The sequence below is a fragment of the Eubalaena glacialis genome, chromosome 3, assembly GCF_028564815.1.
Source record: "Eubalaena glacialis isolate mEubGla1 chromosome 3, mEubGla1.1.hap2.+ XY, whole genome shotgun sequence".
Lineage (NCBI taxonomy): Eukaryota > Metazoa > Chordata > Mammalia > Artiodactyla > Balaenidae > Eubalaena > Eubalaena glacialis.
The window spans coordinates 152,414,446-152,439,559 of NC_083718.1; the positions used below are offsets into that span (position 1 = coordinate 152,414,446).

The 25,114-nt window shown below is 36.2% G+C and overlaps 1 pseudogene; it reads right to left on the reverse strand.

Annotated features, from left to right (window-relative positions):
- Positions 1 to 20,395: 20,395 nt before the first annotated feature.
- Positions 20,396 to 20,963, reverse strand: LOC133087192 (ras-related protein R-Ras2-like; annotated as a pseudogene).
- Between the last annotated feature and the right edge of the window lie 4,151 nt (positions 20,964 to 25,114).

The window sequence follows — 25,114 nt, forward strand, 5'->3', positions numbered from 1 at the left end:
CCTTGGTAAATTTAAGAAAATTGAAATGATATCAAACATCTTTTCCGACCACAATGCTATGAGATTAGAAATAAATTATACAGAAAAGAAAACCATAAAAAACACAAACACATGGAAGCTAAACAATACACTACTAAATAACCAAGAGATCACTGAAGAAATCAAAGAGGAAATTTGAAAATACCTAGGGACAAATGACAATGAAAACACGACAATCCAAAACCTATAGGATGCAGCAAAAGCAGTTCTAAGAGGGAATTTTATAGCAATACAATCCTACTTCAAGAAACAAGAAAAACCTCAAATAAACAATCTAACCTTATACCTAAAGCAACTAGAGAAAGAAGAACTAAGAAAATGCAAAGTCAGTAGAAGGAAAGAAATCATAAACAGCAGAGCAGAAATAAATGACATAGTAATGAAGAAAACAATAGCAAAGATCAATAAAACTAAAAGCTGGTTCTTTGAGAAGATAAACAAAATTGATAAACCTTTAGCCAGACTCATCAAGAAAAAGAGGGAGAGGACTCAAATCAATCAAATCAGAAATGAAAAAGGAGAAGTTACAACAGACACTGCAGAAATACAAAGCATCCTAAGAGACTACTACAAGCAACTCTATGCCAATAAAATGGACAACCTGGAAGAAATGGACAAATTCTCAGAAAAGTATAACTTTCCAAGACTGAACCAGGAAGAAACAGAAAATATGAACAGACCAATCACAAGCAATGAAATTGAAACTGTGATTAAAAATTTTCCAACAAACAAAAGTCCAGGACCAGATGGCTTCACAGGTGAATTCTATCAAACATTTAGAGAAGAGTTAACACCCACTCTTCTCAAACTCTTCCAAAAAATTGCAGAGGGTAGATAGCCTCAACCACCAGAGGGCAGACAGCAGAAGCAAGAAAAACTACAGTCCTGCAGCCTGTGGAACAGAAACCACATTTACAGAAAGATAGACAAGATGAAAAGGCAGAGGGCTATATACCAGATGAAGGAACAAGAAAAAACCCCAGAAAAACAACTAAATGAAGTGGAGATAGGCAACCTTCCAGAAAAAGAATTCAGAATAATGATAGTGAAGATGATCCAGGACCTTGGAATAAGAATGGAGGCAAAGATTGAGAAGATGCAAGAAATGATTAACAAAGACCTAGAAGAATTAAAGAACAAACAAACAGAGATGACCAATACAATAACTGAAATGAAAACTACACTAGAAGGAATCAATAGTAGAATAACTGAGGCAGAAGAACGGATAAGTGACCTGGAAGACAGAATGGTGGAATTCACTGCTGCGGAACAGACTAAAGAAAAAAGAATGAAAAGAAATGAAGACAGCCTAAGAGACCTCTGGGACAACATTAAACGCAACAACATTCGCATTATAGGGGTCCCAGAAGGAGAAGAGAGAGAGAAAGGACCAGAGAAAATATTTGAAGAGATTATAGTCGAAAACTTCCCTAACATGGGAAAGGAAATAGCCACCCAAGTCCAGGAAGCGCAGAGAGTCCCATACAGGATAAACCCAAGGAGAAGCACGCCGAGACACATAGTAATCAAAGTGGCAAAAATTAAAGACAAAGAAAAACTATTGAAAGCAGCAAGGGAAAAATGACAAATAACATACAAGGGAACTCCCATACGGTTAACAGCTGATTTGTCAGCAGAAACTCTACAAGCCAGAAGGGAGTGGCATGATATACTTTAAGTGATGAAAGGGAAGAACCTACAACCAAGATTACTCTACCCGGCAAGCATCTCATTTAGATTTGATGGAGAAATCAAAAGCTTTACAGACAAGCAAAAGCTAAGAGAATTCAGCACCACCAAACCAGCTCTACAACAAATGTTAAAGGAACTTCTCTAAGTGGGAAACACAAGAGAAGAAAAGGACCTACAAAAACAAACCCAAAACAATTAAGAAAATGGTCATAGGAACATACATATCGATAATTACCTTAAACGTGAATGGATTAAATGCTCCAGCCAAAAGACACAGGCTTGCTGAATGGATACAAAAACAAGACCCATATATATGCTGTCTACAAGAGACCCACTTTAGACCTAGGGACACATACAAACTGAAAGTGAGGGGATGGAAAAAGATATTCCATGCAAATGGAAATCAAAAGAAAGCTGGAGTAGCTATACTCATATCAGATAAAATAGACTTTAAAATAAAGAATGTTACAAGAGACAAGGAAGGACACTACATAATGATCAAGGGATCAATCCAAGAAGAAGATATAACAATTATAAATATATATGCACCCAACATAGGAGCACCTCATTACATAAGGCAATTGCTAACAGCTATAAAAGAGGAAATTGATAGTAACACAATAATAGTGGGGGACTTTAACACCTCACTTACACCAATGGACAGATCATCCAAAATGAAAATAAATAAGGAAACAGAAGCTTTAAATGACACAATAGACCAGATAGATTTAATTGATATTTATAGGACATTCCATCCAAAAACAGCAGATTACACGTTCTTCTCAAGTGCGCACGGAACGTTCTCCAGGATAGATCACATCTTGGGTCACAAATCAAGCCTCAGTAAATTTAAGAAAATTGAAATCATATCAAGCATCTTTTCTGACCACAACGCTATGAGATTAGAAATGAATTACAGGGGGAAAAGCATAAAAAACACAAACACATGGAGGCTAAACAATACGTTACTAAATAACCAAGAGATTACTGAAGAAATCAAAGAGGAAATCAAAAAATACCTAGAGACAAATGACAATGAAAACACGACAACCCAAAACCTATGGGATGCTGCAAAAGCAGTTCTAAGAGGGAAGTTTATAGCTATACAAGCCTACCTAAAGAAACAAGAAAAATCTCAAGTAAACAATCTAACCTTACACCTAAAGAAACTAGAGAAAGAAGAACAAACAAAACCCAAAGTTAGCAGAAGGAAAGAAATCATAAAGATCAGAGCAGAAATAAATGAAATAGAAACAAAGAAAACAATAGCAAAGATCAATAAAACTAAAAGCTGGTTCTTTGAGAAGATAAACAAAATTGATAAGCCATTAGCCAGACTCATCAAGAAAAAGAGGGAGAGGACTCAAATCAATAAAATCAGAAATGAAAAAGGAGAAGTTACAACAGACACCGCAGAAATACAAAGCATCCTAAGAGACTACTACAAGCAACTTTATGCCAATAAAATGGACAACCTGGAAGAAATGGACAAATTCTTAGAAAGGTATAACCTTCCAAGACTGAACCAGGAAGAAGCAGAAAATATGAACAGACCAATCACAAGTAATGAAATTGAAACTGTGATTAAAAATCTTCCAACAAACAAAAGTCCAGGACCAGATGGCTTCACAGGTGAATTCTATCAAACATTTAGAGAAGAGCTAACACCCATCCTTCTCAAACTCTTCCAAAAAATTGCAGAGGAAGGAACACTCCCAAACTCATTCTATGAGGCCACCATCACCCTGATACCAAAACCAGACAAAGACACTACAAAAAAAGAAAATTACAGACCAATATCACTGATGAATATAGATGCAAAAATCCTCAACAAAATACTAGCAAACAGAATCCAACAACACATTAAAAGGATCATACACCACGATCAAGTGGGATTTATCCCAGGGATGCAAGGATTCTTCAATATACGCAAATCAATCAATGTGATACACCATATTAACAAATTGAAGAATAAAAACCATATTATCATCTCAATAGATGCAGAAAAAGCTTTTGACAAAATTCAACACCCATTTATGATAAAAACTCTCCAGAAAGTGGGCATAGAGGGAACCTACCTCAACATAATAAAGGCCATATATGACAAACCCACAGCAAACATCATTCTCAACGGTGAAAAACTGAAAGCATTTCCTCTAAGATCAGGAACGAGACAAGGATGTCCACTCTCACCACTATTATTCAACATAGTTCTGGAAGTCCTAGCCACGGCAATCAGAGAAGAAAAAGAAATAAAAGGAATACAAATTGGAAAAGAAGAAGTAAAACTGTCACTGTTTGCAGATGACATGATACTATACATAGAGAATCCTAAAAATGCCACCAGAAAACTGCTAGAGCTAATTAATGAATATGGTAAAGTTGCAGGATACAAAATTAATGCACAGAAATCTCTTGCATTCCTATACACTAATGATGAAAAATCTGAAAGAGAAATTATGGAAACACTCCCATTTACCATTGCAACAAAAAGAATAAAATACCTAGGAATAAACCTACCTAGGGAGACAAAAGACCTGTATGCAGAAAACTATAAGACACTGATGAAAGAAATTAAAGATGATACCAACAGATGGAGAGATATACCATGTTCTTGGATTGGAAGAATCAACATTGTGAAAATGACTATACTACCCAAAGCAATCTACAGATTCAATGCAATCCCTATCAAATTACCAATGGCATTTTTTACGGAGCTAGAAAAAATCATCTTAAAATTTGTATGGAGACACAAAAGACCCCGAATAGCCAAAGCAGTCTTGAGGGGAAAAAACGGAGCTGGAGGAATCAGACTCCCTGACTTCAGACTATACTACAAAGCTACAGTAATCAAGACAATATGGTACTGGCACAAAAACAGAAGCATAGATCAATGGAACAAGATAGAAAGCCCAGAGATAAACCCACGCACCTATGGTCAACTAATCTATGACAAAGGAGGCAAAGATATACGATGGAGAAAAGACATTCTCTTCAATAAGTGGTGCTGGGAAAACTGGACAGCTACATGTAAAAGAATGAAATTAGAATACTCCCTAACACCATACACAAAAATAAACTCAAAATGGATTACAGACCTAAATGTAAGACTGGACAATATAAAACTCTTAGAGGAAAACATAGGAAGAACACTCTTTGACATAAATCACAGCAAGATCTTTTTTGATCCACCTCCTAGAGTAATGGAAATAAAAACAAAAATAAACAAATGGGACCTAATGAAACTTCAAAGCTTTTGCACAGCAAAGGAAACCATAAACAAGACGAAAAGACAACCCTCAGAATGGGAGAAAATATTTGCAAACGAATCAACGGACAAAGGATTAATCTCCAAAATATATAAACAGCTCATTCAGCTCAATATTAAAGAAACAAACACCCCAATCCAAAAATGGGCAGAAGACCTAAATAGACATTTCTCCAAAGAAGACATACAGACGGCCAAGAAGCACATGAAAAGATGCTCAACATCACTAATTATTAGAGAAATGCAAATCAAAACTACAATGAGGTATCACCTCACACCAATTAGAATGGGCATCATCAGAAAATCTACAAACAACAAATGCTGGAGAGGGTGTGGAGAAAAGGGAACCCTCTTGCACTGTTGGTGGGAATGTAAATTGATACAGCCACTATGGAGAACAATATGGAGGTTCCTTAAAAAACTAAAAATAGAATTACCATATGACCCAGCAATCCCACTACTGGGCATATACCCAGAGAAAACCGTAATTCAAAAAGACACATGCACCCGAATGTTCATTGCAGCACTATTTACAATAGCCAGGTCATGGAAGCAACCTAAATGCCCATCAACAGACGAATGGATAAAGAAGTTGTGGTACATATATACAATGGAATATTACTCAGCCATAAAAAGGAACGAAATTGAGTCATTTGTTGAGACGTGGATGGATCTAGAGACTGTCATACAGAGTGAAGTAAGTCTGAAAGAGAAAAACAAATATTGTATATTAACGCATGTATGTGGAACCTAGAAAAATGGTACAGATGAGCCCGTTTGCAGGGCAGAAGTTGAGACACAGATGTAGAGAACAGACATATGGACACCAAGGGGGGAAAACTGCGGTGGGGTGGGGATAGTGGTGTGCTGAATTGGGCGATTGGGATTGACATGTATACACTGATGTGTATAAAATTGATGACTAATAAGAACCTGCAGTATAAACAAACAAACAAAACAACTAAAAAAAAAAAAAAAATTGCAGAGGGAGGAGCACTCCCAAACTCATTCTAAGAGGCCACCATCACCTTGATATGAAAATGAGACAAAGATACTACAAAAAAAGAAAATTACAGACCAATATCACTGATGAATATAGATGCAAAAAACCTCAACAAAATATTAGCAAACAGAATCCAACAACACATTAAAAGGATCATACACCAAGATCAAGTGGGATTTATGCCAGGGATGCAAGGATTCTTCAATATATGCAAATCATTCAATGTGATACACCATATTAACAAATTGAAGAATAAAAACCATATGATCAACTGAATATATGCAGAAAAAGATCTGACAAAGTTAAACACCAATTTATGATAAAAACTCTCCAGAAAGTGGGCATAGAGGGAACCTACATCTACATAATAAAGGCTGTATACGACAAACCCACAGCGAACATCATTCTCAATGGTGAAAAACTGAAAGCATTTCCTCAAAGATCAGGAACAGGACAAGGATGTCCACTCTCACCACTCTTATGCAACATAGTTTTGGAAGGCTTAACTACAGCAATCAGAGAAGAAAAGAAATAAAAGGACTACAAATTGGAAAAGAAGAAGTAAAACTGTCACTGTTTGCTGATGACAATGATACTATACATAGATAATCCTAAAGATGCCACCAGAAAACTACTAGAGCTAATCAATGAATTTGGTAAAGTTGCAGGATACAAAATTAATGCACAGAAATCTCTTGCATTCCTATACACTAATAATGAAAAATCTGAAAGAGAAATTAGGAAACAATCCCATTCACCATTGCAACAAAAATAAAAAATACCTAGGAATAAACCTACCTAAGGAGGTAAAAGACCTGTACTCAGAAAACTATAAGACACTGATGAAAGAAATCAAAGATGACACAAACAGATGGTGAGATATACCATGTTCTTGGATTGGAAGAATCAATATTGTGAAAATGACTATAGTACCCAAAGCAATCTGCAGATTCAATGCAATCCCTTTCAAATTACCAATGGCATTTTTTACAGAACTAGAACAAAAAATCTTAAAATTTGTATGGAGACACAAAAGACCCCAAATTGCCAAAGCAATCTTGAGGGAAAAAATGGAGCTGGAGGAATCAGACTCCTTGACTTCAGACTATACTACAAAGCTACAGTCAACAAGACAATATGGTACTAGCACAAAAACAGAAATATAGATCAATGGGACAGGATAGAAAGCCCAGAGATAAAATCCACGCACCTATGGTCAACTAATCTATGACAAAGGAGGCAAGGATATACAGTGGAGAAAAGACAGTCTCTTCAGTAAGTGGTGCTGGGAAAACTGGACAGCTACATGTAAAAGAATGAAATTAGAACACTCCTTACCACCATACACAAAAATAAACTCAAAATGGATTAAAGACCTAAATGTAAGGCCGGACACTATAAAACTCTTAGAGGAAAACATAGGAAGAACACTCTTTGACATAAAACACAGCAAGATCTTTTTTGACCCACCTCCTAGAGTAATGGAAATAAAAAAAAAATAAACAAATGGGACCTAATGAAACTTAAAAGCTTTTAAATAGCAAAGGAAACCATAAACAAGACAAAAAGACAACCCTCAGAATGGGATAAAATATTTGCAAACGAATCAACGGACAAAGGATTAATCTCCAAAATATATAAACAGCTCATGCAGCTCAGTATTAAAAAAACAAACAACCCAATCCAAAAATGGGCAGAAGACCTAAATAGACATTTCTTCAAAGAAGACATACAGATGGCCAAGGGGCACATGAAAAGATGCTCAACATCACTAATTATTAGAGAAATGCAAATCAAAACTACAATGAGGTATCACCTCACACCAGTTAGAATGGGCATCATCAGAAAATCTACAAACAATAAATGCTGGAGAGGGTGTGGAGAAAAGGGAACCCTCTTGCACTGTTGGTGGGAATGTAAATTGATACATCCACTATGGAGAACGGTATGGAGGTTCCTTAAAAAACTAAAAATAGAATTACCATATGACCCAGCAATCCCACTACTGGGCATATACCCTGAGAAAATCATAATTCAAAAAGACACATGCACCCCAGTGTTCATTGCAACACTATTTACAATAGCCAGGTCATGGAAGCAACCTAAATGCCCATCGACAGACGAATGGATATAGAAGATGTGGTACATATATACAATGGAATATTACTCAGCCATAAAAAGGAGTGAAATTGGGTCATTTGTAGAGACCTGGATGGACCTAGAGTCTGTCATACAGAGTGAAGTAAGTCAGAAAGGGAAAAACAAGTATTGTATATAACACATATATATGGCATCTAGAAAAATGGTACAGATGAACCAGTTTGCAAGGCAGAAATAGAGACACAGACGTAGAGAACAAACGTATGGACACCGGGAAAGTGGGGAGGGGTGGTGGTGGGATGAATTGGGAGATTGGGATTGACATAATATACACTAATATGTATAAAATAGATAACTAAAAAGAACCTGCTGTATAAAATATAAATAAATAAATAAATAAAAACTTAAATGACCCAATAACTGGGTCATATATGCACTTGAATACTTTATAAATTATTGTAATTTAGGGGCAAAGACCTCTGATTTTCCCAAAAACAACAAAAAAGAATTACTGTAAAGATGCAAAGCAATTGTTTCTGCTGCATGTCAAACGGTTGCTGTTTTATTGCTACACGGTCAACAGAGGGAGCCCATGTTACAAAACCTAATAACATCATTTCCTTATAGAATGTTTTAGAAAGCCAGTAGAAGAAACAGAAAGAAAAAGAAGAAATAGAATAGAAGAGTTAAGGTATTGGACAATATGGCTTTAAACTTTAACGGGAATCTGGAATCTCTCTTACAAAACTGAGTTTGGGGAATGATGTTAATTACAGGTATTTCGAAATAGCATATATGTAGTGGTTTTTTTAAAAAAGCAGTTTACATACTGCCAGAGTGATCCTTTATCTTTAAAGTACACAATTATATTACTCTCCTGCTTAAAACCCTCCAATGGCATCTTTATCATTCCTTTGACAAATCTAACCTTATGGGATTGTGAAGATTAAAGGAGATGATAAATAGCATAGTGCCTGGTACAATAAATTCTCATTAAATGCTTAGTATTATTTTTCACTACTGTGTCTTTTATTGTAGTGATCCTTCAGACTAGAATGTTTTCTGAACTGTCCTATTCCTACTCTAGATTTTGTCTTGTTAACTCCCTTCTTATCCTATAGCTTTCAGGATCCCAGTAGTCTTGCCTCATTCACAGTCTGAATGCTCTTCTGTTACTTATCACACCATATGGTAGTAACCTGTTCACAAAGGTGTGCTTCTGACTTGAGAGCAGAGGCCAGATCTCATAAATTGTTCTGTCTCTAATGCATAGCAAAAAGGTGTCCAACCTTCTAGGTTTCCCTGGGACTGTTCCAGTTTTAGCACTGAAAGTCCCATTTCTGCGGAACCCCACATTTCCAGGCAAACTGAACAATTAGTCACTTTGCCACAGGTCCTGAAACATAATGATAGTTCAATCAATCAATTTTTTTACCTAAGCAATTATCTTTGGTGAGTCACTTTTGCTTCATGAGCTTAAATTTCTCCAAATATAACTAAAAAGTTTAAACAAAATAATATTTAAGGCCCTTTTAAACTCTGACATTTTAGAATTGGATGCCACATTTATGGCCTGCCTACCTTCATCATTTTACCTTATTTACAATACTAAGGAAGTATTAACTAGGTACCCTCTATTTTTTTTTAAAGCACTGCTGAAAATATTCATGATAAATTAAATGAAAAGAGTAAGATATGTATGTTTTATACATGGTGTGATTCCAATTTTGTAAAATGTGTATATTTTTATTTTTTAGAGAAGAAAAGGGAATAGAATTATGAATATATTTTTTATTGTGGAAAATTTTTCATACTTTTTGAATTTTCAAACATCTCTACAATGATCATTTGGTTTTACAGTCAGCAAACAGTACCTACAAAACACCAGTGTTTTTGCTGATGGGGCAGTGTGTATACTTTAAATAATTATTTTTCAGAAAATTGTTACCTTTTTGTGAAGTTGTTGGCAAAAGTTAGGTAACTGATTACATGATTCCTTTAGGACAGTGCTTCTCAAACCTTAATGTAGGTCTGGGATGGGCCTGCGATTCTGCATTTCTAACAAACTTCCAGATGATGCCAGTGCTTCTGGTCTGTGGACCACATTCTCAGTAGCAGGCTCTAGTGTACATGAATTCTAATCCACATTTGACCATTAATTACAAAATTTTTACCATCCTGTGCCTTTGGTAGTGCTTCCCAAAATGACACACTGGGGTAAATATAGAAGGCTTCTCCTAATTCAACTTTCTGAGAACTGGGGAAATCAATACTTTGGGAACCTCTGTGAACTCTCTGAAGTACAGTATAGTGGTTGGGAATTCCAGCCTGAGAGTTAGTTGTCTTTTGTAAACAAGAAGTCAAAGGCAGCAAAACATATCAGACCAACCAAAATACCAGAGCACTATGTTGATAGACGCGACATTATTCAAAATAGATTAACTGCCCCCTCCTCTGTGTCCCTCACGGAGCTCCTAGTGCAGTTGTGTTTGAAGGCAGAAATGAGCTTAAGTATATAATAATAGCTAACATTTGAGTACTTTCTGCAGGTTTAAAGCACTGGTTCTCAAGTTTCAGTGTGTGTGAGACTTATCTGGAGAAGTAGCTGAAATGTAGATTCCTGAACTGTATCCTCAGAAATTCTGATTCTGGGCAGTGGAGTTCAAGAATCTGCATTTTTAACAGGCATCCAGATGATTCTAATATAGATGTCTCTGGACCATATGTTAAGCAGCACCGGTTTTAAACGTAAGAAAAAAAATACTACAACCTATAGTAAGAAATACACTTTACAGCATGATTTAGTTCACACACACATTTATATACATATATATCTGAAACAAAATTTCATAAAATAATACTAACCCTTACTATGTGTTATATAGCCTGATATTTTCTATTTTATTCAATTTCATTACTAAAACATTGCCCATGACCAACTACATTGATTTCACATCATTTATCTCATTTGATCCTCACATCAGTGCTGTAAGGTAAGCACCCTTAACTGCATCTTTCTTTATTTGGAAACTTACTATGCCCAACGTTACACATCGGGTATATGGCAGAGGTAGAATTCAAATTCAGAATGTCTGGCCTTAAATGGCCCTGACCTGCCCTCACCCTCACACAGACATTCTGAAAAAGCCCAGCAACCCTCTAATTTGGGAGTACATTCAGATAACCTCAGGTTTCCCCAGTTGAATCCTATCACCTTTGAATACCAATTTGAAATTTCTATGAGAAAAAGAATTTGACTCAACTTGGACCAGGTGTGAACTCTGATCTGTTCTGCTGTAGTCAAAAGGATGCTGAGGAGGGGTCACCTAATACAGCCATTGCCAACAAACTCCTAAAGAAAGGGCTGAAGCTGGGTGAGATTTCAAAGAAGGGGCAAAGGGCTTGGCAGTCACATAGAAACACATTTACTGTACCTGCATTTCTCCTCCTTTGAGAAGGGGGATTTTCTGTCTCCCTCCCCAGAAAGGTCCTCACTGCAGTACCATACCACTATAATCCACGTCTCTGCCATCTCACAACCTCCTGCCAAATGTCTGCCCTCTTCACCTCCCCATACACAGCAGGAATAATCCTGAAAGTTCTCACCTGAGGCAAAGGAGAATGTCAAAATGAAAAGGGCATCTTCTTCAGTCTTTGTGACTGAGGACAGTGATTGACTTTCTGGGTCAATAAATATCTTAGGATAATTCAACAGTAGCTGATTCCTCTCCATGTTTGAGGTTGTCACTGTTGTCCCCTTCATATCTGGATCCCAGCAGCAGGTTTTTGCCTAAGGTTCTGAAAACTTGATACTGTTGATTACATCATTCAAACTTTGTATCCAAGACACTATTTTAACCTTTTGAAAAATGAAAAATTGCAAAATTTCTCTCAAAAGTTGTTGGATAAAGAAAAAAACCATTATTAGCCTTCTTAAAAAGTATTCAAAATGGAAAATTAATGTGGCAGTTCTTTAACACATGTTCCTTTCTTCTGTTAATGTAGACACACACCTCTTATGAAGACCAGCTATGGAAGTTTGAACTATGAAACTAGAAACATAAGACTAAATAAATCAAAAGGTTATAGAAGCATATGGAATTTTTAAATGCCTAAATCCTTTCTGGACAAATCAAAGAGTGCTTTCATCTCAATCCTTTGTTTTCTTCCCACCCTGAAAGATCGACAGTTTCTTTGATTAAAAGAATTGATTGAAGTGTTTTTTAAAAGAATATTTTTAAGATTTTACTTTCTGTTATTTTCAGTATTCTTAAAAGTTTTAAAATATTTTCTGTCTTTAACATGGCAAAATAAAGATTGATCTTTAACTTGCCTTATAAGTAGAATGTTAATAATGGTTATTTCTAATTAAACTCTAAAATTTTTTTAGAAATAAAAACAATCTCTAAATCCTAATTCAGCAAACATTTTCCTTTTCTTCCTAATCTTTTCAAGGCTTTATATGTTATGATTTTGTATAATGATAATCCTGGTGAATATAAAATGTTAGGTTGTACCTTTCCCCCTTGATGACAACAATAACAACAGCAATAATGGTGCTTTCTTTTGCAGAAGTTTATTTGCTTGGGCAAAATCATTATAAATACTACTTCTAAGTGTTTCAGGTATTGCTATCATGTCTCATACTCTTTCATATGGAAGCATTTTGATTTGTATTATTTAAGATGAGTACTATTTTAACAAACTTTCTTTTGTTCATTATTATTCATATTTCTGTGAGTGAAGATAGCATCTACATCCTGCCAAAGTAATGCCAAAAGTCAACCCAACAAGCATCTGAAAAGTAATAATACATTTCTAGTTCCAATAGGTAAACACTTTAAACAGTATTACTGTTACTTTAATAAATAAAAACTGGCATTTCTCTTTAGAAAATAAATGCCTCAGGAAATAAATGTTTCACACAAAAAATTAACAAATGAAACTCTTTTAGGAAGAAAGAGGTAAATATACAATTGAATCCTATCTTAATGGTAGATGTGGAGAGGGAATAATTGTATTTAAGGTTAAGCCTAAGCCAAAAATTGAATGTACTCAAAATTACCCTTTAAAATGTTAAGTCAAGTACTGTATACACCACTCTTTTTTTGTATACAATCCTATAGAATATCAATGTATAAGACACATATCAAATATGAAGAATATAATTCCAACAGGACTTGGAAATTAAATAATTTAGGTACTCCACTGTTTGGAAGACTGCAAGTTAGTGAAGATTCCAACTTGTTGTTCTTCCTATAACTGATTTTATCAGTTCCTCTTTTCATCATCCAGGAAAGCATACAACTTATTTTCTTCTCTTTTTTAAAAAAAATTATTTTATTTTATTTTATTTATTTTATTTTTGGCTGTGTTGGGTCTTCTTTGTTGCGCGCAGGCTTTTCTCTGGTTGCGGCAAGCAGGAGCTACTCTTTGTTGTGGTGCGCAGGCTTCTCATTGCAGTGGCTTCTCTTGTTGTGGAGCACGGGCTCTAGGCATGTGGGCTTCAGTAGTTGTGGCACACGGGCTCAGTAGTTGTGGCACACGGGCTCAGTAGTTGTGGCTCGCGGGCTCCAGAACACAGGCTCAGTAGTTGTGGCGCATAAGCTTAGTTGCTCTGCGGCATGTGGGATCTTCCCGGACCAGGGCTCGAACCCGTGTCCCCTGCATTGGCAGGCGGATTCTTAACCACTGCGCCACCAGGGAAGCCCACAACTTATTTTCAATGCAACTGCATATGCTACTATTTGGTTTGATTTCTATGAAAAAATTTGTTTTGTTACGTTTCAAAATCTCCTGTTTGCTTAGTTTAGTAAGTTAAATGCCACTTTCATTGTATTTTTGTTGGTCTAGCTTTTGTATGTGTGTGTGTAAGAATAACACCAGCAAAGAGAGAAGCATGTTGGTAAAATCCTAATAAAAATAGTGTTGCCAAGACTGGAACAAAGACTCTTTTGTGTTTTTGAATAGAAGAGCTAAAAAATAAGAATCTAAAACAATAATTATTTTCCCTCGGAAATTAGAAACCCTGCAAATGAAACATAATTCTAAAAATGCAGGAGTTACAAAAATAATTAGACTTAACACTCAAAAATACATCTTTAGCAGTTTCCAGGAAAGGAACAAAATATTTTAATACTTGATATACCTATCTGAGGAGACATAAACCAGCGGGCAAGTTTAGATCTCCTTAAGAATATTGGTTTCCTGGAATTTTCTTTGTCACTTTGTTTTGTTAAAGGACGCAATGTCATTTATGACAATCTAAATTTAGGAAAAGTGACAGGGAAATAGTATTTATCCTTTAAAATGAAAACTTTCTATATCTTGAATTTTAAAAATTTCAATTTTGACTTTGGGTATAGAAAAACATTTCAATCCTCTTCTATTGTTTTCTTTCCAAAACATCTTTCTCTTTTAAAAAATATTTTATGTCACCTATTGCCTATAGAATCTTAGCATTCAAAGCTCTCCACAGTGTGGCTGCAATCTATTTTTCCAGTCTTATCTCCCATCATTCTGTCCCTTAACATACTCCGGCTCATGCCACATTAGACTACAACTTAATCTTCAAACAAGCTTCCTGTTCCCTTTGCTGCGTCATGTTGACTCTTCTGCCTGTGTTGCTCTTCTCCTACTTCACTGCCAAGTAAAACACTGGTCATAGATCAAGATTCAGCTCAGATTGCTTCTATTATACTAGAGCAAGTTCTTAAATGATTTCCCTGCAGTCCATCTTGCATATCACTTCTAAGCCAATCTTATTAAAGCTATTGTTTTATCCTTTTATTATCAGCTACCAACTGGGGCTTCTAGTTCAAGATGGTAAACTAAACAATTATGTTATAGATGTGGGAAATACAGCATTCCTAAATACTTCAACATGTGACTCTTAAGCATGAGGACATTCTCTTACATTATCACAATAAAATATCACACATGAAATTTAACATTGATACAATATTATTATGTTATAGTTTATATTCAAATTTCCCCAACTGTCCTGATAATATTCTTTATAGCTCTGTGTACGTGTTTGTGTGTGTGTGATGTGTGTGTGTGTGTGAGAGAGAGAGAGAGAGAGAGAGAGAGATCCAGGATCCAATCAGGTATCACATGTTAGTTGACATGTTTCTTTATTCTCATTTAATAAAGAACAATTCCCTAGCCTTTCACTAGTCTTTCACGACATTGCCATTCTTGACGAATCCAGGCCAATTGTATTATAGACTATCCTTTAATTTGGATTTATTTTATTGTCTTCTCATGATTGCACTCAGATTATTTTGGAGGGGCGTCAAGAATACTATATAGGAATTGTTGTGTCCTCCTCTGTACAAACCTATCTGGAGGCAAACAATGTCAATTGGTCCCATTTTGGGTGATATAATTTTGATCACTTGGTTTGCTCATTTTTAGATTTTTTCATTGTAAAAGTACTTTCTTCCCTTTTTATACATAATCTGTGAGTGATTCTTTGAGACTGCGAATCTCATGTTCTCAACGATCTTAAACCTAATGTTTTAGTGTACATTGACTTGTTGCCTAAATCAATTATTGCTAAAAAGTTTGCAAAATGGTGATGTCCTAAGTTTATCATTCTTTCTGCATTTATTACTTGGCTTTCTGTCATGATCTCCTTTAAATTTTTAAAAAGTTATCAGTATGGACTCATGGATTCTTTTTTATTCAATATGTTATAGCCTATTATTATTCATTTTGATTTCAAATTTTCCCGAATTTGACCAGTGGGAGCCCCTACAAGCTGGCTCAGGTATCCATTTGCCCTGGTCCTATCAATTTATGAGTACTTCATTACTTTAGGCACAAGAAAATGTTCCAGGTTCAGTTTTTACTTTCCTTGCCCCAGCCCTAGAATTAGCCACTTCTTCAAGGAATGTTGTTTCCATTGAGTGGGGAATAGTTTTTAGAAACCAATATCTGGGCATTAACTGTACTCGCTGTCATTGGAATGAGGTATCAGTATTAACATATACAGTATGAACATATATAGTATGAATATGCTAATACTAATAATAGTATTAGAGGTATCAGTGTAAATAAAGAAATATCCACACAAACACACAGTACATATACATATATACGGATACCTTTAATTCCAACCCAGTACCACACAACATGTTTTTTTTTTCTTTTCTTCTGTGGTCCTAATCTGCATGAAGATTAGCTAAGGTCCCACTAAAGAAGTGATATTTGAAATGAAATCAGAATAATATTTAGAAGCCAGCCATGCAAAACTCTAGAAGCAGATCATTAAAAACAGAGGGAACAACACAAAGGCCTTAGGCAGAAATAAGTGTGATATATTTGAGAAGCAGAATAGCCAGAGTGGCTGGAACATACTGAGCTACAGGAAGGTGGTTTGAAATGAAGTCAATGAGGTAGGCAGTAATAGTTGCTTCATATAAAGCTGTAAAGGATATGGTAAGGAGTTGGGAATTAATTTCAGCACAATAGAAAGACACCGAAAGTTTTTGAGAAGGTGATTGCGATAATCCGATTTATGTTTCAAAATATTACTCTGGATGTTGTATAGAGAATAAATTGTTCAAGGACAAGGGAAATAAAGCAGGGAGATATTTATAGGACTTGCAGTAATGTAGGCAAGATGAAATGATGAATTAGAGTAGCAACAGATGAGATAGAAGAGAATATCTTGAGATAAACTTTGAAGGTAGAACTAATTGGACTAATTCTGTATTCTCAAATGGTTATTATACATCTACTATGTGCTATGCATTGTGCTAAGTCCTGGGGATAGAAACACTAAAAAGAGATAAGCCCTAATTTTAATAAGCTCATAATTTAGCAGTGGGGATAGATACACAAATAAATTGTTTGTATGTGTGATAAGAGATCAATTTTAGTTCTAGAACCTGAAGCCATACAAGGGTACACTTTATAAGTGTCATGGGACTGTTGTACATGTTCAATAAAGTGACAGCTGTGCAATACCACTTAGTATCTCAAATCAGGAACATACTTTTGAATTGCCTAAATACAATCTGTAGAGTTAAAAACAAAATAATAAGCCATCCACAGTTATATTGTCAAATAAAAGTTTTATACTTACTACTTGATACAACAGTAAATATCTAGAATGGGATATTGAAAGTGATTTCAGATTCTCATCCTGTTGTACTCTATTGGGAAGGTTTCTTGAGTAGTAGGTGACTGGCCAAAGGTGGGTACAACCAGGACCAGAATAGCAAGTAAAGTTCTACCACAGTTTCTGTAGTTTTCACTTTTTTGTCTTTGTCAGTTAAAAGTGAACAGTGGGAATTAAATATTTATATTTACATATACACAAGGTATGCTGTGAAAACATATTTGCTTACAAACATAAAAATACTTGTTAGCTAGTTTGATAAGAAAATAATCTATAAAAGTATATAGCAAAAATATTAATAATCTCTGACCCTGGAAAGATCAATTCCATATTTAATATTACAAACAAAACCAGTTTTGGGTTTTTTGAATTCCTTATCTAGAAATGGTTGAAAAGAAAGGCAGAAAAAATTATTTTTAGTCTCAACATGGCTGTGAAAAGATTAAATTAAAAAACCAAGAACGGGACTTCCCTGGTGGCGCAGTGGTTAAGAATACGCCTGCTAATGCAGGGGACACAGGTTTGATCCCTAGTCCGGGAAGATCCCACATGTCGCAGAGCAACTAAGCCTGTGTGCCACAACTACTGAGCCCGTGTGCCACAACTACTGAAGCCCGTGTGCCACAACAACTGAAGCCTGTGCACCTAGAGCCCGTGGTCTGCAACAAGAGAAGCCACCGCAATGAGAAGCCCGCGCACTGCAATGAAGAGTGGCCCTTGCTCGTCGCAACTAGAGAAAGCCGGTGTACAGCAACTAAGACCCAACGCAGCCAAAAATAAATAAATAAATTTATTAAAAAAAAACAAGAACATTGAAACACCTAAGTCCAGAATGAGTCCAAATACTTGGCCACACAGAATATTGTCATCTTTACGAGTAGGAGTAATAATAAAGGCTTTATAAGCAGTTTTTCATCTGCAAATACAGTAGACATTTTGGTATTTTGGCCACTGGCAAACAAAGCCTGTAGCATCAGTAAAGTTTTGAGTTGCCTCACTTTTGTGGTTTCAATTCAGTGTATTTAAGGTTAACTAAAGTTGACATCAAAACTTTCAGACAGGCAAAAATTCATATTTTATTTTTTTATTGGGGTATGGTTGTTTTCCAATGTTGTGTTAGTTTCTACTGTACAGAGAAGTGGAGTTCCCTGTGCTATACGGCAGGTTCTCGTTAGTTATCTATTTTATACATATTAGTGTATATATGTCAGTCCCAGTCTCCCAATTCATGCCAGCCCCCCCCCCCCACTTTCCCTGCTGAGTGTCCATATGTTTGTTCTCTACATCTGTGTCTCTATTTCTGCCTTGCAAACCGGTTCACCTGTACCATTTTTCTAGATTCCACATATATGCGTTAATATACGATATTTGTTTTTCTCTTTCTGACTTACAAAAATTCACATTTTAAATAAACTCCCTATGATTCTATTTAGAATAACAGTAGGCAATGATTTTAGAAGATAAAAGTTATTTCACAACCTATGACTTCAGCTTGGCAAACAGCTTAGGTTCCAAAACTGATCCATTTCTACTAAAATAAAAGCCCTTACAAAAGAATATGTTTGTGTATATAGATACATATTTAAAAGGAATCAGATAATTTTTAAAATATTATATATATATATTTATTTATTTTAATCAAGTTATATATGACATACAATAATATATTAGTTTCAGGTATAAAACAGTGATTCAATATTTTTATACATTATGAAATAATCACCACAACAAGCCCAGTTACCATCTGTCACCATGCAAAGTTGTTACAATATTATTACCTATAGTCCCTATGTGTACATTACATACTGTGACTTATTTATTTTATAGCTGGAATTTTGTACCTCTTAATCTCCTTCACCTATTTCACGCATCCTTCCACTCCCTTCTCCTCTGGTAACCACCAGTTTTTCCTCTGTATCTATGAGTCTGTTTCTGTTTTGTTTTCCTTGTTCATCTGTTTCATCTTTTAGATTCCACATATGAGTGAAATCATACAGTATCTGTCTTTCTCTGACTTATTTCACTAAACATAATACCCTCTAGGTCCATCCATATTGTCACAAATGGCAAGATTTCATTCTTTTTTATGGCTGAGTAGTATTCCATTACATATATATATATATATATATATATATATACATGCCATATCTTTTTTACCTATTCATCTATTGATGGGCATTTAAGTTGCTTCTATATCTTCGCTATTGTAAATAATGCTGCAATGAACACTGTGGTGCATGTCTCTTTTTGAATTGGTGTTTTTGTTTTCTTCAGATATATACCCAGGAGTGGAATTGCTGGATCATATGGTAGTTCTTTTCTTCGTTTTTTGAGAATCCTCCACTCTGTTTTCCATAGTGGTTACTCCAAGTTACACTCCTACCAACCTTGCACGAGGGTGCCCTTTTCTCCACATCCTCACCAACACTTGTTGTTTCTTGTCCTTTTGATAACAGCCATTCTGATAGGTGTGAGGTGGTATCTCATTGTGGTTTTGATTTGCATTTCCTGGCTGATTAGTTATGTTTACCACCTTTTCAGGTGCTTGTTGGCCTTCTGTATGTCTCCTTTGAAAAATGCCTATTCAGGTCTTCTGCCCATTTTTTAATCAAATTGTTTGGGCTTTTTTGATATTGAGTTGCATGAGCTCTTTGCATATCAACCCCTTATGGGACATATCTTTTGAAAATATCTTCTCCCATTCATTAGGTTGCCTTTTCACTTTGTTGGTGGTTTCCTTTGATATGCAAAAGCTTTTTCGTTTGATGTAGTCCCACTTCTTTATTTTTGCTTTTGTTTCCCTTGCCTAAGGAGACATATCCAAAAAAAATATTGCTAAGACTGATGTCAAGAGTGTACCATCTATATTTTTTTCTAGGACTTTTATGGTTTCAGGTCTTACATTTAAGTCTTCAATTCATTTGAGTTCATTTTTGTATATGGAATCAGGTAATTTTTGAAGCATCCTTAGTGTTTCCTTTAAATCTGTCTTGAAATGACCATAAGATTAGCTTCATGGAAAGGATTAACTAGCTTCTTGGTCTAAGGCTACCAGGATCATTTGTCTAAGGCTAGAAAGGTACCAACATGATGTAAACTATAAGGAGAGAAGGAGAAGATGCAGGCTTTTCCTGGCAGTTGGTAGCTAAAACTCAAATAATTCTTAGAAAATGACACGATGGCAGCTTTTCTTGTCTTTTTCTTTCCTCATTGGTGAAGAAAGATGTTCCCACTCTTGAAATTTCCTTATAGCCCAGACAAGTTCATGGAAAGCTTGATCTACGTTCATCCTAATCTTTGCTGACACCTCCACAGTATGTTACCTTAAGTTGTGGGCTAACTGCTATTCTTCCTATGTTACCTGTCTATGATGATCCAGGTCTGCTTTATTACCAATTAAAATCATTGGAACTCATCATGATCCTTTACTCTGAGAGTCTGTCTTTGAAACTTACAGATCTCTTCAAAACTGCCTCTATGCATGTCTGGAAAGAGCAATAGGAAACCCTCATCAGTTCTCAGGAACTGTTCTCTTATAGCTCCAAACTTCTTGTCCTATTGTATCCAGAATATCTAGCTGGGCTGCTCTGTCATCTATCACACATACACAAAGCAGATGGTTGGCTCACAATCTGTTACAAAATAGGACTGTATGAATTGGATGGGGAGTGCCAACTTGCCCAAGCCACCCCACCAACCACCACCAACTGGTACTTCTGGCCAGAGCCGTTAGGTCAGTGGGCCACCACCACCAGGATGCCCAGAGTTCAGCCTGGCCACTGAGCTGCCGCCTGACCTAGGTCTAGCTCTGGGGACGTGTGTGGCCCGCAGGCGTCCAGGGTCTGGTGGCATCGCAGCACTCCTGGGGCTGGCCGGTCAGGCCCAAGGGGCGGAGAAGTGGGGTGACCTCAGGGGCCAGGAGCATCAGAGGCCAGGGTCTCGCTCCTCTACACCTCTCTGTAGCACCCGCCCACAACTAATTTTAATATATGTGTGATGAACAGATAATAATAGAGTTAACAATAATAACAACAACTGAATTCAGTACTAGATAAAATGTCGGTACAAAGGAAGAAGGAATTGACTGTGCCAGATGCAGGGAGTGGTTATTGAGGTCTTCATAAAGGATACAGAGAGCTGTCCCTTTCTTTTTCCCATTGAGATATAATTGACATATTACACTGTGTAATATTAAGGTGTACAACATGTTGACTTGATACACTTCTATATTGCAAAATGATTACCACCATGGCATTAGCTAATACCTCTGTCATCTCACATACTACCATTTCTTTTTTTTTTTTAATTTATTTATTTTTGGCTGTGTTGGGTCTTCGTTGCTGCACACGGGCTTTCTCTCCTTGTGGGGAGCGGGGGCTACTCTTTGTTGCAGTGCGCGGGCTTCTCATTGCTGTGGCTTTTCCTGTTGTGGAGCTTGGGCTCTAGGTGCGCAGGCTTCAGTAGTTGTGGCACTTGGATTTCAGTAGTTGTGACTCGCAGGCTCTAGAGTGCAGGCTCAGTAGTTGTGGCGCACTGGCTTAGTTGCTCCGCGGCATGTGGGATCTTCCCGGACCAGGTATCGAACCCATGTCCCCTGCATTGGCAGACGGATTCTTAACCACTGAGCCACCAGGGGAGTCTCTACCATTTCTTTTTTATGGTGAGAATGTTGACGATCTCTCTTAGCAACTTTCAAGTATATAATACAAATTATTAACTATAATCACCATGCTGTACATTAGATCCCCAAAACTTATTCTTCTTGTAACTGGAAGTTTTTACCCTCTGACCACAGAGAGCTATCTTTTAAAGGCTAAAGGAGTGGGGAGTAAAATAAGCATAGGTGCATGAAACAGCCTGATGAATTCCAGGACTGCTTAGCATGACAGGAACCTAGAGTTTAAGAATGGGATTAGTGTCAGGTGGAAGCAATTGAGGGGTTTTAAGTGAGGAGAGATAATGTTAGATTTGCATTTATGAAATATCACTCTGGCTTTATAAGGAAGAAGATAGATTTGAGGAATGCAAAACCAGAGTTAGGAGGGACTTACACTTTTAGCCATGAGGTAGTAACAGGGACTAGATTTACCTTTCCACTTAACTAGAAAACCAGATAAAATATGTGAAACAATGTTTCAGACATTGGGCAACAGGCCTTGCAAGACTGTGAACCCTGAGAAATTGGAAATTAATGAAGCAAACCCCTTGATTTCCTCAACTTATTCCCTGGAGGAAGTTTCTACATTGCAGTGGAGGGAAGGGAAATTCAGAGTCTGGTGGTCTTGCTGAGTTGAGGAGATAGATACTGGAGTTTTGGGAGGTGAAGGCAGCTATTATTAGCCAAGCAGAGTGCCAGAGAGGAGGGAACTGCACAAAGAAAGAACTTTGGAGATCTGCAGAGAGTTCCCCCTGAGTCCTTTTGATGAGCATTAATTTGTGAATGCAAATGAGGACACTATCTGAGGCTGGGGAAAGTCTGTTAGAAAGCAGTAGGCCAGACAATTCCCACATTCACCTAGGGCTGGGAATATTTTGTGGGCAAAGCTGGAGTGGGGAGGCATCATAATACACAAGGCATCAGATGAGTTCTCAGAAGAGGAATGTCTTAGTTGTGGAGCATTATTAGGACTAGAGTAAAGGCTCATCTGGATGCAACCTAACAAATCTTTTTTTTTTTTTTGAGAAAATATCAATATTTGTTTACTCTGGGAATTCACATATGACTTTTTATTATAATTTTTGTGGTACTTTTTTGTATTTTAAAATACAAAAACAAGCAAAACAGATAAGATTGTTTTTCCCAAAGAACACAAGTTTGTTATCTTTTTTATTTTTTTTAAATCTATAGGCTGCTGATGAAGATATTATCATGATATTCAGTGAGCATCTAACAGTTTCTTGAAGCCATAGAATTTAATGGAACAGCTTTGGGAGATGTTTTGTTTTGTTTCCAGCTTTATTGAATTGAATATATTATATATAATATATATATCATATACATGTAATATATAGTATATATCATATTCAAATATAATAGAATATATTATAATTGAATAATTATTGAATATAATTATTGAAAACAATTTTATTATAATAAAATTGCATGTATTTAACAAACAGCTTATGGAGCTCAATATCAAAAAAACAAGCACTCCCAATTAAAAAATGGGCAGAAGACCTAAATAGACATTTCACCAAAGAAGACATACAGATGGCCAAGAGGCACATGAAAAGATGCTCAACATCACTAATTATTAGAGAAATGAAAATCAAAACTACAATGAGGTATCACCTAATACCGGTCAGAATGGCCATTATCAAAAAATCTAGAAACAATAAATGCTGGAAAGGGTGTGGTGAAAAGGGAACCCTCCTGCACTGTTGGTGGGAATGTAAATTGATACAACCACTATGGAGAACAGTATGGAGGTTCCTTAAAAAATTAAAAGTAGAACTACCATATGACCCAGCAATCCCACTACTGGGCATATACCCTGAGAAAACCATAATTCAAAAAGAGAGACATGTACCACAATGTTCATTGCAGCACTATTTACAATAGCCAGGACATGGAAACAACCTAAATGTCCATCAACAGATGAATGGATAAAGTAGATGTGGCACATATATACAATGGAATATTGCTCAGCCATAAAAAGAAACGAAACTGAGTTATTTGCAGGGAGATGGATAGACCTAGAGTCTGTCATACAGAGTGAAGTAAGTCAGAAAGAGAAAAATAAATACCATATGCTAACACATATATATGGAATCTAAAAAAAAAAACTGGTATTGATGAACCTAGTGGCAGGGCAGGAATAAAGACGTAGACATAGAGAATGGGCTTGAGGACACGTGGTGGGGAGGGGGAAGCTGGGTTGAAGTGAGAGTAGCATCGACATATATACACTACCAAATGTAAAATAGCTAGTGGGAAGCAGAGCATAGCACAGGGAGATCAGCTCGGTGCTTTGTGACCGCCTAGAGGGGTGGGATAGGGAGGGTGGGAGGGAGGCTCAAGAGGGAGGGTATATGGGGATATACGTATGCATATGGCTGATTCACTTTGTTGTACAACAGAAACTAACACAGTATTGTGAAGCAATTATACTCCAATAAAGATCTATTAGAAAACTGTATGTATTTAAAGTGTATATGATAGATTTGACATATAAATATTGATACATTGTGAAATATTTACCACAATTAATTTAATCAACATGTCCATCACCTTAATAGTTACCCTTTTTTGAGTATGTATGGTGAGAAAGCTTAAGATCTTCTCTCTTAGCAAATTTCAAGTATACAATACAGTATTATTAACTATAGTCACCATGCTGTACGTTAGATTTTTAGAGCTTATTCACCTTATAACTGAAAGTTTGTACCCTTTGACCAACATCTTGCCATTTCCCCAATCCTTGGCAACTGCCATTCTACTCTCTCTTTCTATAAATGTGACTTTTTTTCTTTAGAGTCCAAGTATAAGTGATACCACATAGTAATTGGATTTCTCTACCTGGCTTATTTCACTTAGCATAATGGCCTCCAGGTTCATCCATGTTGTGGCAAATGGCAAGATTTTCTTATTTTTTGTAACTGAATAATATTCCATTATTGTGTGTGTGTGTGTATATATGTATATATACACCATATTTTCTTTGTCCATTCATTCATTAATGGGTATTTAGGTTGTTTCCATATCTTGGCTATTGTAAATAATGCTGCAATGAACATGGAAGCACAGATAGCTCTTCAAGACATTTATTTTTGGATATATATCCAGAATTGGGATTGTTGGATTATGTGGTAGTTCTATTTTTAATTTTTTGAGGAAACTACATGCTGTTTTCCATAATGGCTGTAATAATTTACATTATTA